Raw genomic sequence first — 12,437 nt, 5'->3', positions numbered from 1 at the left:
GTAGTATGTTGAATCATTTTAAAAAGGGGATTAATGTTAAAAATTTGACTTAACGTACTTTGGAAAGTAACAATCTAGTGGGATGTTAAGCATGTGGTATTTGTTCTCCATGTAAAGTAATTGGAAAAACAAAATAAAACAATTTACTTCAGCTGGTACAGCCACAGTTTTTCAAATTAATAGTTTAATTACATGCCATTCTGAAGGGATTACATATGGCTGTTCAGCTTTTTTATGTTGATAACATTTCTATACAATTTGAAACTTGAGTGTTTGAACATTTAAGTGGCATTGGGTGTCATAGATTATCTAATGCACTTTATAAACATCAATTAAAACACCCTATTGCTCGATTCCAGTTTGTGGGAATTGATAAAATTAATACTTGTATTATTAATATGTTTGGCTGGCAGGAAATATTAAGTAAGAAGGACCTGGATTATTAATTTAAAGGCAACATTTTCTCTGGGACTTAATGAATTATTTTAAGTTATTGCTTCTGTAACTTTAAGATACTATCATGAGGTCAGCAATTATACGGTCTTGGCAATCATTAGATGTATTGTAGAAAGCACTGAGGAAGACATTTGCCAAAACCGGTTTGCGCTCTTTATGTGTGTGGCTTCAGTTGGTCTGATTTAGTAAACAATATTTCTGAACATTTTGGTGTGCTGGCAATTCTTTTCACATTTGAATGTTTGGCCTTATACCCGTGCAGCTGCACTTGAATGGTACTTGGTGGAGGTGGCTTCACAAATACCCATGCTTAGATGTGAGTTATACTTTTTGCCAGGGAACATGGAATAAAGATCCCTAGTTTTGGGCTTCTACCTCAGTCTCAAGTTATTCCCTAGCTGATCTCTGGCCTGAGGTGGAAGGTATTGTACCAGTAACAATTTGCTCCCTTTTTATTGGGATAGGATATTTTATGTTGTCCACCTTCTGCAGCCTTTTCAGTATTTATAGATCTGATTATTATATTCTATTTATTCATAATTTTTTTTTATTTTTTGGAAGAGTAGATTAGGTCACAATTAGCAGGTCCCTTCATTTACCTCCTTTCCTGTCCCTATTAGGAGGCCAGTTTTTAGGGCTTTGAGTTCAACAGATGACCCTCTCCTGTTTCCCACTATCTAGAAAAGGCTACCTTTGTCATTTACATTTATCACTGCACTCCTTTGAGGACCATCTCCAGCAGTGGAGCCTTTCCTTTCTGACTACACTCTGTTTTGTTTTTTTAATTTCTATGGTCTGAAATTTCTCTGGTACATTCAATGGAGTATGATGTACCAGAGAAATTGCATGGCAGGCTATTTACTAAGGTATTGGTTGTGCCCATTATTTCACTTTCATTCATCCTGTCCAGTCTATGGAAAGCTCTCAAGCTACTTTTATTCCTTTGAAATTTTCACAGGCTAATGTTTTAGAAGAGCTTGGCTTTCAGAAAACTTGGGTTGTACAACTGCTGGCTGCATGTTGATCCTTTGTTACACAGCTTCATATTTGTAGACCCCTATATTTCTTTCCCTTTGTAGATATCCCCATTAATGACCTATTTTCTCCTTTCAGGACAATGTACTCCTCTTGCCTCAAGATTCAGCATTGCTACATTTGGAACCTTTTTGCTTTGCTACTTTTGTAGGGCAGAGAATGTTATCCATGCAGTAGATGATCTTTTGTACTTTTAGAGCTTTTATATCTTATTTAAAAGGCAAAGTCAACTTTTGTACTAGTCAAGTGTTGCACTGCTTTTTTGCTCCTTCTTTATTCCTTTTCTTCTGGGATGGCTAACTCTGCACCTGTCAGGATATTGGATCACATATTGCAGAAACAACAAACCAAAAAACTGGATAAAATAAAATAAAATAAAACAAAACATGGAGCCGAAGCTGACTACCAAAACACTTTACTGGTGCTTCCTGGTACCTCGGCCACTGCCTTCAGGGGAACCACATATTGCCCAAAGACTTTTACTTAAATTGCTTAATAGATTTGTCTTCTCTGATGAGCTCTTCGGTTGCTGTTCCTGTAGCTTATGTTGCACTCAGGCCCAGACTGATTCTGTTGCACTCTTGCTATTGTTTTGGTTTAATTTGCACTCTTGCTATTGTTTTTGATTAATTTGCACTCTTGCTATTGTTTTTGTTTAATTTGCACTCTTGCTATTGTTTTGGTTTAATTTGCACTCTTGCTATTGTTTTTGTTTAATGACCCTTAGTAAACTCCTTGCTTATTTTCCAAATATCTGTTTGTTATTGAGGACTCTTGTCTCTGGACTAGTACTTTGCATATGGTAAGCCCCAGACTGATTTTGTTTCTGTCAGGTTGTCGGAGGGCTTATTGCTTATTTTCTTTGATCATTTCCCTATGAGAATACTGGGTTGCTCTTTCTTCTTCAGCTTTTTTGTTGCTGGCCTTGTACCTTGCCTGATATTATCCTTGGTCTTCCTGAGGCTCAACAGCATACAAGTTTTAGGCTGCCAATCATGTCCACATTTATTCCAGAATGTACTTTTTTTCCTTAATACTTATCACCCTTCATTTAGGAGTACTATATGTCCCCTTATTAGCCACATTACCCTTGCTCTGGCAGTTAGCATAATGTAAACTGAATTTTGATCCTATGGTACAGAGTCTAACAGACATCTCTTGCCATATTTTTGGATGATTAATGATATTAGTCTAATTTTTCTTTGAGAGGTATTGAAGATGTTACCATTTGAAAATACCTTTGCAGTGATTCCCTCAAGAAGTTATGCGTGAGACTCTGTTCTGGAGGTACAGAAAGATGGACCTGTCCTATCCTATATGAAAGTTATGTACTATTTATTTATTTATTTAAATGTATTTACTGGAGTAGATGCTGACAAAACATGATATGTATGACCAGGTCCATTTTCGTTTGATTCCTCCATCATTCTTCATGACATTTTGTTAAGGAATTAAAAGTTAGTCCAGAGAATTTTTGTTTCTTAGGTTCAAAGGTTCATAGGTGTTTACTAGGCTAATGACTACAAGGGCCTTTTTAAGCCTAGCCATGCATCTCAAATCTCTGACAAGTTCTGGTACCCTTGATAAGTCTTAGCAGGGGCTTGGGAGATGAAACATTTACAAGGAGGAGCCTGGGAGATGAACCATTTACAGGATATCTGTGTCCATTAGAGACATAGGTACCAAACCAAGGATGAATTTCCTTTTCTCCATCCGATTGTCCAAGTGATACTTGAACTGGGTTAGGGAGGAACTTTGTTTTACATGGATGGGGAGTGTGTTCCATAGACAGGGTAGTCTCTGGGATACATACCTGTCTTTCCAGCAGGTGTTATTTATTTCACAGGCAAGGTTTTAAGTCTTTGGAATGTGTAATTATGGCTGTGTTTGTTTTGCGGATATACAGGAGGTCCATCAGGATGGGATCTGACAACGGTTTGTATGCCAGGCATAGATCTCACCTCAACAGCTTGTAGGAAACAAAATATAGGGATAGGGGCTCTGAGGTGGTCTGTATAGGACATGTTAACTACGCCCTGTATTATTTTTGTGGGGAATGTCTGTGGACATTCCAATTGCTGGAAATGCCTGGTTAGGAACATATCAAAGGGGGCACAGAACTCAATTATAAGTCTAATGAATACTGGATACAGTGGGACAATGACTTCTTTGGACCTAGATGCCATACCTCTGTTTATAAGTTGCACAGCATAGAATGATTTCTTCACTACTATAGACATGTGATGGTCAAAGGCTAGATTACAGTCTGTGTGTCCCCCCAAGTTGATGACTACTGGGTCAACTCGTAGGGCTGTGTTGTCAATATTATAGTTACCAGGGGTGGATGACTTCCTGAAGGATACTATTATGCATTTCTTGGCATTTAGTTTTAGTCCATGGCTCTGACACCAGTTATTTGTCTGTGTCAGCCCTTCCTGGAGAATATTTGTGTTGGTGGGGGATTCTATAAACAATCCTAATTTGCAATCATCTGCATATTTAGTCAGCTAAAGGCTAGTGACATTTGCTTTGACTTCACAGAAGTAAATGCCAAAAAGGAGAGGTTCCAGGACTGATCCCTGAGGAACTCTGGTTGTGATTAGCCTCTTTGTAGAGGTGGAATTCCCAATTCTAGCTTCCTGGATCCTGTCTGTGTGTCAGCTGGCTATTCAATGGGTGATATAAGGGTTTATATCTAATCGCTTCAATTTGGCAGCAATGTCCAAATGGGGTATTCTGTCAAATGCCTTGGCCAGGTCAAGGTAGGCATTATGAACGATTTTGTCCTCATCCATTGCTTTGATGACATTCTAAAAGAAGACAACCAGGTTGAGTAGGCCTAAACTGCCCTTGACGAAACCAAATTGGGTTGGGTCCAGTGTTGGGAGGTTTCCAGTGTCATTACTGATCATTTACAAGATAATTCCTTCCATGGAGCTGCATAGGAGACTGGTGAGACTTATGGGTCTGTAGTTTCAAGGGTCTGTAGATGGTCCATTTTTATGCAGAGAGGTGACTGTTGCCTTTCTCCATTCATGAGGCACAAAGCCTGTTTGGAGGCTACAATTAAATAGCAATTCCAGAGGCCTGACAGGTTATGTTTCATGCTATATAGAAGCTATCCTGGGAAATTGTCTGGGCCCACTGATGCAGTGTTCTTGGCCTTAAAGAGAGCATTAAGGACCTATTCCCTTGTGATAGCTGAGGGGTTATGTTTGATGGTATTTCCTGAGGGAAGGTTGAGGGGGAGAGAGGGGTAAGCTGAAGACGAATTTATCGGCCAGTAGGTTTGCTGTATATTCTGGCTCAGTATAGGTGGCTCCATTAACAATGAGCTTTGCACACAATTTTGTATTACCTTTGAGGCTGCTGACATACCTAAAGAATGCTTTGTGGTTGCCCTTGGCCTGGTAGGCCAAATTTACCTCAGATTTGGCTTTGGTATACTTTATTTGTCCTCTGAGATGTTTGTTTGGTTTGATGAGTGTGATTTTATCCTTCTGGGGTGCTGCAGCTACTAACTTTTGCCACGGGTTTCTTCCTTCTGTTATACAGCCTATTGATATTGTGTTTTTGCCAGGGTGGCTTGTTTTTTGAGATAGTTTTGTACTCCCTGGTGGTCAGAGCTATCTCTATGCAACTATTAACATGCTTGTATAGGGTTTCTGTGATCAGTTCTGCTTAGGCAGCAGTGTTCTCAGGATTTATGGGGGCTTGAAATTTTGCCAGGTTATCACTTTCTAGAAGAAGTTAGCTTTGGAGTATTTCCTGAATATTCGAGGGTTAGCTGTGGTTCCACATTTTATTTTACTTCAGAGGAGATGATTTTGTGGTCTGACCTTAGCAGAGAAGACATTACACTAGGGGGGTGTGTAGCATTCTCCGAGATTAGTCTGGACCAGATCCAGTATGATTGTGTTCCTGGTTGGAGTATTGACAATCTGGTCCAGGGAGTTTATGTTTACAAAATCCAGTAATCTCTGTACCTGTACATTTTGTGCCATATATGATTCCCAGTTAATAGTGTGGTAATTAAAGTTGCCCATGAATATGGTATTGGGTTGGATGGTGCATGTTTCTAATAAGTTTAAATACATATTATGGGCTTCCTGGGTCACAGAGGGGGAACTATAGCTTACAAAGAAGTTCCTGTGGTAATTTGAATACGGAGAAGCTCAAGTACATTGCCCTGTTTGACCAACAATGAGGTATATATCTTTTTGATGTAAATCGAGACAACTCCACCTTTAGTCCCTGCCTGTGCAGCAGCTTGTCTAAATGTGTGACAGGCATTATAGCCTTGCATTGCTGGTGTGGTCTCTGTAGATTTAAACCATGTCTCAATGACTGCACAGATGCCAGCATGTTTCTGAATCCTAAGGTAAGCATATGCTTGATTAATAGCGTCTACAAACTGTATTTTCCATAATAGCACCACACTTAACTCCTGCCTAGTTCTGAGGGAGGTGTTAAGAGAATGTTAGCTCCTTCTACAGACTAAGGTTGCCAACCCTATGTTTTATTTCCGGACTATCTAGAAATCAAATTGATTCACCGGTAGTCCAGAAAACACTGTACAAACTCCGGTATTTTGTTTCAAAAAAGGAAACAGACTATCGAAGTTTGTAAATCGGCTGATTTACTATGCTTTTTTTAGAGAAAAACATAGCAAATCAGCTGAAAGCAGGCATTAGGAACGGAAAAAAGTGCATTCCCCACCATATGATGTGGCAGTGATGTCACTAAATGGGTGGGGCATAGGTGGGAGAAAGGGTGGGCTGGGCATGGATACTGGTGATGTGAGGGATGTGGCCTTACTCTGGTTTTAACCACACAACGAAAGGTGCAACCCTACTACAAACAGCATTATAGAATATATGATTTACAAAAATTGCAAATTACTATTAAATCCTAATTAAATGAAAATAAATAAAAAGTAAGTACTATTCAATTAAATTACATGATGATATGATTTTATAGAAGATAGTCAACTAATTAAATTTTGTTACTGTCAGTCTGCAGTTCCTCGACAGACTACCAATTATGCTATAAGTATAAATGGTTCACACAGCCTATCTAGATCTCACGAAGGCGTTCAACACCATCCCCCACTTTGGAATTATAGATAAACTCACTAAACTTGGTATAAATCCCTATGTCACAAGATGGGTTGCCAACTGGCTCACTGACAGAACCCACACTGTGAAAGTAGCAGACTCCAAATCCGACTTTAGACCAGTAACAAGTGGAGTACCACATGGTTCAGTCCTGGGTCCTCTCCTCTTTGGTATCTACTTCTCTGAAGTACAGGCTAACACAGAAGGTCTTTAGCTAACTAAGTTTGCAGACGACTACAAACTAGGAGCCATAATCGAAACTCCTAATGATGTGGACCTCCTACAAAAGGGCTTCACTGAGACAGATGCCTGGTGTCAAAGCCATGGTCTCAAGCTCAATGCCAAAAAGTGCATTGTCATCCCCTTTGGGAAAAACTCTATACCCATGAACTACCACATAGGTGGTAGTCTACTTAACACTGAAAGTGTGATAAGAGACCTTGGGACACAGGTGGACAGTAGTCTCTCCTTTGATAATCACATTGCCACAGTGGTCAGGAAATCCTTCTATGTGGCACATCTCATCACAAAAGGTTTCTCATCCAGAAAAAAAGATGTAATTGTTCCCCTCTACTCGACACTCATTAGACCCATTATAGAGCACAACACCCCTCTTGGTATGTACCTCACAAGATATCTACAATAACTGGAAAGGCCTTAGAAATACCTCACAAAGAGGATTACTGGCCTCAAATAGATGCCCTACGCAGACCGTCTCAAAAAACTCCAGCTTTACTCTGTCGCATATCGCCTACTCCGAGACGATCTCTGCCTAACATACAAAGCTATGTCAAACCCAGAGCTGTTGAACATGCTCCACTTAAAGAAATCCCAATCCCTCCGAGCTACATGCTCTAGGGACCTAAACCTTGTCACCACAATAAACAGAACATGCTGGAGGGTAGATTCCTGTCCCAGAGACTTCGCATACTCTGGAACAGACTACCTATCTATGTCAAACAGAGCTCCTCATTAGCACTCTTCAAGAAAAATCTTGATGATTGGATGGGAAATAGGAAATTCACCCTGGGGATCACTTCTGTGGCTCTGCTTGACAGGGGCACAGGAAAATAATTTTCTTGAGTGGCAAAAGCCAGGGTACCTTTTTGGCTAGGCTTATATAGGCCCTAGGGCCAATAGCCTAGTACCTATCTATGAACCTATGAACCTACGAACCTATTTATATTGAGTCGAGGTTATGGCATGGTCTAGCATTCTTAACAGTTACCCATGTTTCAATAAAACAACAATTTCACTCTCTAACAGAGCTCTATAGGTATGGAGACATAAAGTGCTGACTATGACCCAGGTGAACTGAGTTTGACTGGTGGGTGATGCACCCGCTGGAACTGGCAAGTGGAAGAGAGAGAATAACTTAATTTAGCCAGCTTGTCTGTCTTTAGAGGATTGTGTGGGGCACATGCTCAGGGTACATAGTCATAAAAGGTCACGCCACTTGAGGAAGTGAGTGACATGCCCTCCCTAATGCCTATTACATGCAATACCCTAGAGCAGCTTACTGGACATGGGCTATGGGGTTAAGGACTAAAAGCAACACTCTCAAGAGATGGCACCACTTTCATTTATTTTGCTGTTGTCCCCGTTAGGGATGTAGGTCTGTTTCCTCTGGAAGAGCAAACATGTTAACAAAGGAAGCAGAAGGGAGACTTGATGTCCATGAGGGTGAGAACAAAAACATACATATATTTATTGTTTATTTATTGATATTTGTTTACCAAGAAAGTCCATCTGGGCACAGGTGCCCTTTTTCAGCAGAGTCCCGGGGAGAAAAGCTCGAAGGTAACAAACTTAATACAACCAATATTTACAATAACAAATTTTATAATGCAGTTGCAGTGTATATATAGCATTGTAGTCAGTATAATAAAATGTGTATTTATATTCACAAACATTAATATACAGCATTGTATTGAAAATTTACAGATAGATGGGTGCTGTATAACTCAGGTAGGAGTAATTTAAGAAATACTTAAGAGTGAAGTATTAGAGGGAATAAACAAGTTTAAGTGTTAATGCAGAAGTAGAGACAGAATGGAAATTTTGTTCATAGGTTCATAGGTTCATACTAGGCTATCTGCCCAAGGGCATTTATAAGCCTAGCCCATAGTTATGTGGCTTTCGCCACCCCTTTAGTTTGAATAAAAACTATGCCTATCATTTTGCTGTGCCTCTGTCAAGCAGTGACACTGAAGTAATCCCTGGTTTGTAGTTTAATTGCTAGAATAAAGTGAAGTATTAGAAGGGGATAACAAAGCTAAGTGATTTAGTGCTTTAATGGCAGGTATAAGAAGGTGATGTAGGAAATAAGTTTCATAATTACATAAATATATAAAAATCAGTTTTATTTACTGCTTTTGGTTATAGACAGTCAGGTAGCGCTGTTAATCTTGAATTTAAAATAATAAATGAATATTCAAATCCATCTTATGACCATACCCCTCAACTGTCCAGAATTTTGCAGAATGTTCAGATTATTGCCTCAGATTTTTTGTCTGCTCCTCATAAAATTTGTGTGTTTCTAACATCATTGAAGATTAAAGTCACTAAATAATGGCAGACTTTTTGGTTTCAGACTTCATATCCTTCAAAAAATGCATGCTAACACAAAACCTGTTATTCTAGCAACTAAGTTTATACCAGCAAAATTTAAAATCTGTCACAATTTTTGTGCCTTTGTCTGCATCCATTAGTTTTGGTGTTTTCTAGATTTCATGTGTTAAGAGGTTAGGAGGTATTCCTATGCTCTAAATGTAGTAATCTGGCAGTATAGCTCAGAGGGCTGAGGCTATGCTGTTCATCCTTCAATCCTGTGGTGGTTTCCTCAGTCTCTTAGACTCTTGAGTAAATGACTTAAGCAGAAGGTGCTTCCTGGCTGTGTCTCAATAGAGAGATTAGTATCTAGTTGATTTACCTAGTAAACAAACCAACAAAAATGAAGCAGCATTTAACATTATGGGACTCTTATTTATATATTCATTCATTCATTCATTCATTCATTCATTCATTCATTCATTCATTCATTCATTTATTCATTCATTCCTTCATCCAATTTATTGTTCTATACTGGGTTTTAAGTGTCTTCTCATTTTATGAGTAAGATATGATCCTTGTGTATGACCAATGTTAGTATAGCTTTAAAATAACTATTTATAGCAGCTTTGGAACATTGCATTTATTTACCGATTTGGCTGAACAGCTACTAGAGTACTGAAGGTAAAATTCAGCTTCTCCACTATGAATTTTCTTATGTTTACAAAACTATTGTTTGCAATTAACATTTAACTAATAAATATATTTTTATTGCTATACTGAATTTTTCAAAGGGCATCTTGTAGATCAAAAGCAGTTGGGCATATGCCCCAGGGTATATAGTCTTTTTTAGACATTTATTAACACTTTATTGCAAAAAAAATGTTCACAAAAAAAAAAAAAAAAGATCTGGAACTGATTGTGAACAAATTACTGCTGACAGCTATCACATTCCATCGCTTTTAGCTATGTACTGGTATTACTTCAACTACATTTAAAGACGTATACCAACTATCCCTTTACTCCCACATTTAGAATATATTAGGTGTATAGACTCTCTGACATTTAGTGGGATGGATATGTGTCAAAATGTTGTCATGTAGTAGCTGAGACTACCACAAATTACGTAGGGAAAACAGAAAGAGACAGTTAACTCATACTCAATTAAGAACTACAGCAAATAGTCTGGGCCTCTTCCCAAATGCTTTATTCCAAGGTTAGATTAAATAAAAGAGCTGTTGGAGGTATACTTTTTTTAGTACAACACTCTCTGTGGGATTGTCTGTTGTGGTGAATGAAAACCAAATGATTATTCTTTTCATCCCACAAACACTACTTGAACAGAAGAGGGAGGGAATAAACAGAAAGGGAAATCTGTGAAGCTAAATAAAGCTCATGTTAAAATGGGATCAAAGCTAACAGAAGTACTTAGCAAAGGAGGCAATGTTGCTAATGACTCCTGAATATCTGCATCTCTTGTTTCAGCCTGCAATGGGATGACGAGGAAAAAAATTTGAAGGTGAACTAGAGAGACAAATACGAGCAAGACATCTGCCTTTTCTAGCAGCAGACACTATCAGTCAATTTTGCTGGGCACACTGACGTTTCATCATCTGATAGATGAATATACTTCTTTTAACTCAACTTTCTAAAGCTGGTAGCTTAAAAATTAACAATTTCATCACTCATTGTTTGCTCAGAATTTTAATTTGCCACAGAATGTAAGTTATAGCACTACACTCAAAGGTTTCAAGAGGGGTTTAAATGAAAACACGGTTGGCAAAAAGTATTCTTTCTGCACTGTGGAACATAAGCCACCTGATGTCTGGTAGTCCTTGAACATAAAGTACTGTCTATTAATTTAAGAATCTATGGCCCATCCCAAAAGCAGGCAGTGTGATTCACTGCCATCCTGTAACATCATCTCCTGTCCATGACCCACGACCTACTCCACCATACATTAACACTAACATTGCTTTCCACATTCCACACTCTGTATCCCAACCCCTCTTAACCTGTGTATGCTGTCTGAATCCTTGCCTTTCCTCTTTCTACTGTCTAAGGGGGGAAGGGCTTGGCATAACAGTTAAGATCTTTACCTCACTAATACAAGATACAGAGTTTGATTCTGACCTTGAGGGTTGGCATAATGGTTAGGCTGATTAATTCATCGATTCAAGGTACAAGGTTTGATTCTTTTCTCTGACTCAGAGATTACTCCTGCTCTGGAATAGACTCCCCATTCATGTGAAAAACAACATTTCCCCAAGTCTATTCAAATGCAACCTTTTACAATGGGTGTGAAATTGGAAATTTAGCCCTGGCTTGTCGCCTGTGGCCCTTATGGACAGGGACAGTTTGTAGATGACCTAAGTCACAGGCATATACCAAAGCCATTCTAGTCTATGGGTATTGATAGAATAACCACAGCAGACAAGAAATATTTGTAAAAAACCACACATTGCTGTTTGTGGTTTTTTACTATGGGTATTGATAGTTTGGAAAATTGTATCATGAATGGCTAGGCTGTAAAAATCTCTATAGCCATTAGCCTATCAACCTCCTATGATCCCATGAACATCTAAAAAGATGGAAACTGTCTTCCTATTTCCCCCATCCTGTGACAATGCTTAGCCATCTTCCCTCAAAGAGCCCCTGTAACACTATGGTGAATCCAGATATACCACACAATGTATGTAATGTCCAGCAGGTATCGAGCTGTGCACATACCATATCCACATAATCTTTTCCAACTTAAATGTTATCGAGCTGTATATGCACCTTGTCTAGTGCACAAATCTTTAAGATCAACCCCGATCTAATCTTTGCATCCACAATGTCTTTCACAATTGCAAATGTTCCTATTCCTCATCACAGAAGTGGCTTAATTGGTTGATATAAAAGCCTAACACTTATGAAAGAAATGCTGTTCCTTGAAACCTAGATATTAATTAAGCAACCTGCTATAATCACGACAGCACTGTGGCTCAAAGAGTTACAAAGTCACACTCCCACCATCTTCACAAGCCTTAAGACCTTGTACACTGACAGATATGCTAAACATATTAATAGATGCTCACTAATGCAACCATTGGATCTGCATCTTCAGCCCAGGACACAGAGAGCGGATGTGTAACAGTGGAAAGTTTAGTCAGTGCACAAAATGCACTTTCTTTATTTTCTCTTCACTAGTTCCTAATAACAAACATTCTCAGATCAATACTATCCACTGTCAGTAATGCACACAAAACTGCATTATTATTAGAGGACTTCAACATT

Source organism: Protopterus annectens, chromosome 2.part1, assembly GCF_019279795.1.
Source record: "Protopterus annectens isolate FY-2018-M chromosome 2.part1, PAN1.0, whole genome shotgun sequence".
In the NCBI taxonomy this organism is placed as follows: domain Eukaryota; kingdom Metazoa; phylum Chordata; order Ceratodontiformes; family Protopteridae; genus Protopterus; species Protopterus annectens.
The sequence above is the reverse complement of the archived record's forward strand: the minus strand, read 5'-3'. Positions refer to the sequence as shown.